Below are 7,335 nucleotides of genomic sequence, written 5' to 3'. Positions count from 1 at the left end.
GAAAACTGTTATAAAGTAGCCAGAGGGTAACCTCCAAGCTACCCAAATGAACATTACAAGACTGGCTCTATGGTCCAGGAAAAGCTAAAGTATTGCTTAGTGTTAAAGTAAAAAAACAAAACAACAACAACAAAAAAACATTGGGGATAATTGAAGTTAGGGAGGAATGAGAGTCTTAAATGTATTCCTTTCTGCTTTGGAATGCATTAATATCTTTCACTACTAAATAATGAAAAAATCAAAATTATTTTTGTGGAAGATTTATCCTGGAAATATTAACTTCACAGCATGCTGACACTAGTTGGCTCTTGTTTCAAACACAATGGAAAATAAGTTTGTGCTGTTGTTAGTGAATAAAAGAGTCATGACCACCCTGGATTACATTTAATAAAAAAGCAAAGTCCATATAGCAGTTTACAACAATTTTAAAGAGAAAACAAATGGTTCAAGTATGTAGTCTCAGCAATATTCAAAAGACTTTCACAAATAGTGCCACTCAGGAGCTGGATATGAATTCTTTAGGTTAGGTACAGTTATACTGAAAGTTAAATTCATTTGGAATCTTCAAAAACATTTTCCTGTTAATCCTGAAATGGAGTTTATTATAGTTAAGATTTTGCTTAAATGCATGCATTGAATTAGCCAAGCTTAGCAGCTGCTCCTTATTTTTTATTACTAATGACTTTAACTGGTGTTCTTCAACTTCTACTTTTTTCTTGACCATTCTTAATAATTTTCTTTGTAGTTATTTTTCTGCCATTCACAATTTTAGTGAAAGTTAGTATAGACTTGAAGTTGTCCCTCCCACTATCATCCAGTGACATGAAAGAGATGAAATGAGGCTCTTGTGACCTAGTGAAGAGAAGGAAGTAAATCCTGTATCAAAATAAGAAAACTCCATTCCAAAATATTGAAATCCACTGAAGGCAGAGAAAAACGACCCTGTGCCTCAGCTTCTGCTTCTGCAAGGATCCCTTCGATTCACAAAAGACCCTTAAATGGGTCTTCAAAGGAGGTGAATGGAAATGGGTTTCTTCCACCATAAAATTGTCTGAAGACATCACTTGAGTTACAGAATGTGAAGCCAAACTCAAAGGGACTATCAAAATAACTTTTACCTCCATCTCCACCATTTAATCCTTCTTTGCCATATTCACCATTGATGTCCTGTTTTTTTAGCATGTAATAGCACCTCATTTGCCTCAGCTACTTGTTTAAATTTTCTCTCTGCTTCTTTATTCTCAGGATTTTTGTCTGCATGCCACTTCAGTGCCAATTTGTGATATGTCACTTCAATATCCGTGGCTGAGGCATGTCTGCACACCTAGAACTTATAGTCTATTATGTTTTAACAGGCTGTTGGAACAAGTACTAGTTGATGGTTTTAGGTTCCCTCTGTGGAGTCCAGGATGCTGATGTTGATGGCAGGAAAGAGGAGCAGCAGGATGAAGCCTGGGTTTTCCCCTTAGCTCTCACAAGGCTGTGCTGGTGACAGCACCTGCTTTGTGTTTCTCAGGCTTTATTCGTGTATGCCTCACTGCCTTTGTTCATTATATACTTTCTAGATGAAAATCACATCCTCCTAGTCACCCAGACCTCTTAGCCTGGTGTGTGGTAACCAGCCGCCACAACAGCCTCTAATGAACCAAGCTTCTCCAGTATTTACACACTTGTGCGTCCCCACCCACGTTGACCCATGTGAAACCAATAAATTGCATTGACTGATGCTGCCTGGCTTCCAAGGCTCAGTTATAGGAACTCTTATAACCTCCACCTTAGTCTCTTGAGGCACTTGTTATCGGAAATAATCCACCCACCCTGCTCGTAGGTGGGAGATCTTATGAAGAAGCCCTGAGACTTCATGGAGACAGAGAGGATTCTAGCTGAGACCAGTCTTTAAAGCCATTCCCTCCAGGGTACCAGTCACATGAGTAAAATTGTCTTGCAGTCTCCAAACTAGACTTGCTGCCAAGTAAGTACCCAAATTATGAGATATGATAAAATATTTGTTGTTTTAAGTTTTAGAAATACTTTGTTACATTGCAGTTGATGACTGAAACACCTGACTAATTTTTAATCCTCCTTCAAGGGTTAGTTTAGGCCTCGCCTCTAAGGAATGTCTGATTTCCCTTCCCAGTTTGAGTGAGGTGTAAATCTCCTTTGCTGTCATGCCTTATTAAGCTTTTTCCTGACGTTTCTCAGTTTGTGCTCTGCCCCACTAGAATGTCGGCTCATTCAATAGGTATGTCTTATTCCCCTTTGTGAGAGGAGCTTATGCCAGTACTTGGAACATAGTGGTTATACAAAATAAGTTGACTAAATCACAGAATCTCAGGACTGGGGGGACTTTAGATGACATTTAAGACAATCCAATTTAATTTACTAAGTATTTGTCCATCCAGTCTGTGTGGGAAGCCCCTCCCATGATGAGGATTTACTACTTCCTGAGGTATCTTTTCCCAGCTTTAAATAACTTAGACTATTAGCACATGCTTCTCAGCTTAACTCTCTGATCAGTTTTTCTTTTTTTTTAAATTATATGTTGTATTGGTTTCAGGTGTACAGCTTAGTGATTAGATAATCATATACTTTACAAAGTGGTCTCCCCAACATTTCCAGTGCCTATCTGGCACCATACATAGTTACTACAATATTATTGACTATATTCCTGATGCTGTACTTTACATCCCCATGACTGTTCTGTAACTATCAATTTGTACATCTGGGTCCTTTCACCTTTTTCACCCAGTCCCCCAAATGCCACTACCCTCTGGCAATCACCAGTTCAATTTCTGGTCTATGAGCCTATCTCAATTTTTTTTGATCATGTTTTCATTTTACCTCTTCTCAGGGCTTATGTACTTGTTAATATGTTCATTTGTGCTCACCTGTGTACTGTAAACATTTTTAGCCTGTTTAATATTTATCATATGTACCTAAATGTAATATAAGCTTAAAAATAAGGTGATTGTCTTAGATGTATTTTATTATCCCCCATTGGAATGTGCTGCACCCAGAAGTAATAAATTTATGCTCTTAGATGACAGACCAGTAGAATGTACTGGTTAAACTATGGGATCTGGAGCCAGAAGTTTTGGGTTCAAACCCTCACACTACTGCATATTAAGTGATTATGTGAAAATTAGATAAGTCACTCGATCTATATAAGTCTGTTTTCCTATTTGAAAAAAAAAGGTAATAACTTCTTTGTACATTTGTTATGAAAATTAAATAAAATAGTACACATAGGTAGTGCTTAGCCAGAACCTAAAATTTTAGATGCTCAATAAATATTAGTGACTCCTAGCTATTATAAAAACTCAGTGCCAGTTGACCAAATTAAGCACTTTTTTTCTCATATGAGCATTGGATAACTCCCTGGTTTTATTTGATCTCTCTTATCTATTTGTAAAACTTTTGCCTGGCTGCTTTCCCTATAAAAATTGACTACAGTGGCATTTAATTTTTTTTTTTTTTTGGCATTTAATTTTTTAAACCTTATTTGCTTTTATGGTAGGAGATTCAAATTTGCAAATATTGCCATCTATAGATGATAAATGCTTTTTTCAAAACCTCAGATAGTCACAAAACCACTTGGAATCAAAGCTTATATTTCACTTACAAATGAAGAAAATATAGCATTGTGTAGTCAAGTCCAAGATCTAATTTCATTGGTAACAATATTCAAACTCATACGATAAAGAATTGAGATATTATTCTCGATCACAACCTAGCTGTGTGGCTTTTCTAGATCTTAGATTTATCTTACATAAAACATGTAAAATAATGATTCCTACTTACCTCTCAGGGTTTTTGTGAATATCAATGAAGTGAGGTCCTAGAATGCAGTTGTTGGTGCAAGGATGCTTCTTCTCCACTCTACATGTTTCCTTCCAGGTCGAAGAGCGTCCATTAGCATTACACACCTGACCTCTATCTATTTCTTACTCATTCCTAACCAGGGATAAGTGAGGAGTAAATTATTTGATTGGCAACTTTGAGTGCAGAAATTAAGCATGCCTACTGCAGCTTCTTCCTTTTCCCCATCTCCTTGGGGCAGCTGCTTGCAGAGTGCATGTAGCCTGCTCTGTTCTCCAGCAACTATTTCTATTTATCCAGTTCTAATTCTGCTATGTGGTTAAATTTATAATTAATTCTTGGATCCAGATTCTGAAGTCCACTTTGCCTTGGAAGTATCACATTCTTGAATATCAGTTTAATGAGAAATGAAGTTGCTATTTTGGTCTTTCAAGTTGCTAATATGTCTTCCATCCATCTCAATGGGCTCAGACTCTAAGCAGGAAAGAGGTATTTTATTTATGGGACTGCCTCAAAGGCCCCAAAAGCAAGGTACTATATTTTAGTCATTTTTATAGTTCTGGCACCTAGCACAGTGTCTGACACATAGCAGGTACTTAATTAATGCCTTACAGTTAGACCCTTTTGAATAATATCAAGAACAATGCAAATGAATGGCAATAATAATTTATTTGTTAAGACAGAACTGTGTTAGTAGATTTGTATATTTCAAATTTCTAGGAGAAACTACCCATGACCTAGTTGATGATCCAGGAAATTTATATAACTATTGTCTTAATTCAGGCTGTTATAAAAAAAATACAACAAACAAGGTGGCTTTTAAATAACAGAAATTTATTTCTTACACTTCTGGAGGCTGGAAAGCTAATATCAGAATGATAGGATGGGGCCCCTCTTTTATGTTGCAGACTTCTTATTGTAGACTCATATGTCAGAGGGGACAAAAGATTTCTCTGGGGTATCTTTTATGAGGAGACTAATGCCATTCATGAGGACTTGGCTCTCATGACCTAATCATCTCCAAAGGATGCCCCCTCCTCCTAATGTTATATACTTGGATATTAGGTTTTCAACATGTGAATTTGGGGGTGAATCACAGACATTCAGACCACAATATCTATGCCCTATGCTCCAAACATTTTGTAAAATAGAATGGAAAGCCCAGTTTTCCTGCACATATTATAGATTGGAAAATTTAGGTAGAAAGCAGTAATATAATTTACTTAATGCTCTAAGAGCAAGTTTATAGTCATGTTTGGAGTAGAATAACAACTTTCGACTAATCTAGGTACTTATTTGAAATTCAGTGGAATATACTGAGACCACATATGTAAATTTACAAATCACTAAATGTAGATGCCAAACTTGTTTACAAGTCCATTTTGAATATAAGAACCAGAAAAACAAACAACCTAATTAAAAATTGGGCAGAAGACCTGAATAGACACTTCTCCAAAGAAGATATACAGATTGTCAATAGACATTTGAAAAGTTGCTCAGTCACTAATCATCACAGAAGTGCAAATCAAAACCACAAGGAAATACCATCTAATATCTATCAGGATGGCTATTACCAATAAATCAACAAACAACAAGTGTTGGCAAGGATCTGAAGAAAAGGGAACCCTAGTGCACTGTTGGTGGGAATGCGGATTGGTGCAGCCATTATGAAAGACAGTATGGAGTTTCCCCAAAACTTATGACCCAGTGATTTCACTTATGGGAATATATCCAAAGAAACCCTGAAACACTCATTCAGGTGAATATATGCACCCTGATGAGTGGATAAAAAAGTTGTGGTACATATGTACAATGTTATACTACTTGCCAATATAAAAAAATAATTTTACATTTTGTGACAACATGGATGGACCCAGAGAGTGTTATGCTAAGTGAAATAAGTCAGATAGAAAAAGAAAAATACCATATGATTTCACTTATATGTGGAATCTAAAGAACAAAACAAAATAGAAACAGATTCATACATACAGAGAAAAACACTCACAGTTGACAGAGGGGAGGGGTTTGGGAGGGTTGAATGAAAAGGGTGAAGGGATTAAAAAGCACAAATTGGTAGTTGCAGAATATTCACAGAGTTGTAAATTATAATATAAGTAATACAGTCAATAATATAATTAAGTACTATGTATGGGTCCAGGTGGGTACCTGAAAAATTAGGTGGACTGCTCTGTAAAGTATATGATGGTCTAATGACTGTGCTGTACATCTGAAACTAACACAACATAATACTGAATGTAAAATGTAATTGAAAAAATTAAAAGAAGAAATAGCTAGATATATTCTGGAACTTTTGGATCACCAACAAGTCATTGAGGCAGTTTGGATGGAGGAAGTGAGGCAGTTTGGACTATGGAAATTAAAAAGAGTTGTGAAGTTTTGACTCTTAGGAGAAGAGTAATTACCAGCAAATTGCCACTTTCATAGAGACAACAACAGATGTGTGACTTCTGGGTTAACTGAATGTCTGGTGGGCCTTTTTCTATAGTATGAGACAATTCCATGTGCACATTATGGAAAAGAAAGCAGGTTTGACTATTTAAATGTCAGATGAAGAGAATATCACCTAGATAGTGTACTGATCTAAAGTTAATGGTTTTTCTTAGCTTGCAATATAATCTAGCAATCAATTTTTGATGGTGTGGTGATAAATTTTATACCTAGGGAGTATATACTATTATTTTGTTGTTTTAATACCATATTTGTTTTATTTATTTTTTCAAATATTGGCCCCCCTGAAACTTTGCAAATGTTACAATTTAATGCAAGGCAAAATTATATAAATCTCAAATATTAGTTAACATTAACACAGACCTATCAAAAAGACCTTTAAAGCCATAAAGAGCTTTGCATAATCTTTTAAAGTTTTTAATTTCTAGAAATACATCAGAGTAAACACTCTTATGAGACTGTGAAGAATTTTACTGAATTGTGAAATATTCAGAGTGTGATTAAGAAGGATTGAAGAGGTAGAAACCACAGTCATATGGCTTTGTTTTTCAATATACTGATAAATTTTATCAGCTAGGAAAAAAATAATTGAGTGCCTTACTGTATGTTTTTACCTAGTTCTTATTTGGAACATTATAAAGTGGCACATTCCAAAAATTATTATACATAGAGAGCATGCCTTTTCTAATCCTGTATGTCCATGTATGCCCATTGATACCAACATGAAAGTGTTTATTGCCTTGAGATCAATCAAGGTATGGCATGATTTTAATGTGAATCTATTACTGTTCTATAAGGTCATGACATAGTTTATTTTTTGTAGAACAAGTAGTCCTCATTTTTAGTTGCTTGGCTCTTCTTCTTCCACATTAAATACAGTATTCACAATTATTCCTATGTCCTTCAATGACTAGCCACCCTCCACTTCCAGAGATCTTCTGGGAAAGGAAGCAGAAAGGCTGTGTGTTACCCAATTTTCATTATCCAGTCAAATAGAACCTGTGATCAGCAAGACTCAAAAAACCTCTTCAGAATACTCCCATATGG

General features: G+C 35.7%; 1 pseudogene; it reads right to left on the bottom strand.

Annotated features, from left to right (window-relative positions):
• Positions 1–523: 523 nt before the first annotated feature.
• Positions 524–7,335, bottom strand: part of LOC149990942 (dnaJ homolog subfamily B member 6 pseudogene) — a 30,831-nt pseudogene continuing 24,019 nt past the window's right edge.

The sequence above is a fragment of the Furipterus horrens genome, unplaced genomic scaffold (assembly GCF_987537825.1).
Source record: "Furipterus horrens unplaced genomic scaffold, mFurHor1.1.pri manual_scaffold_17, whole genome shotgun sequence".
NCBI lineage: Eukaryota > Metazoa > Chordata > Mammalia > Chiroptera > Furipteridae > Furipterus > Furipterus horrens.
Note: the sequence above shows the minus strand (reverse complement) of the source record. Positions and strands in the feature narration are given on the sequence as shown.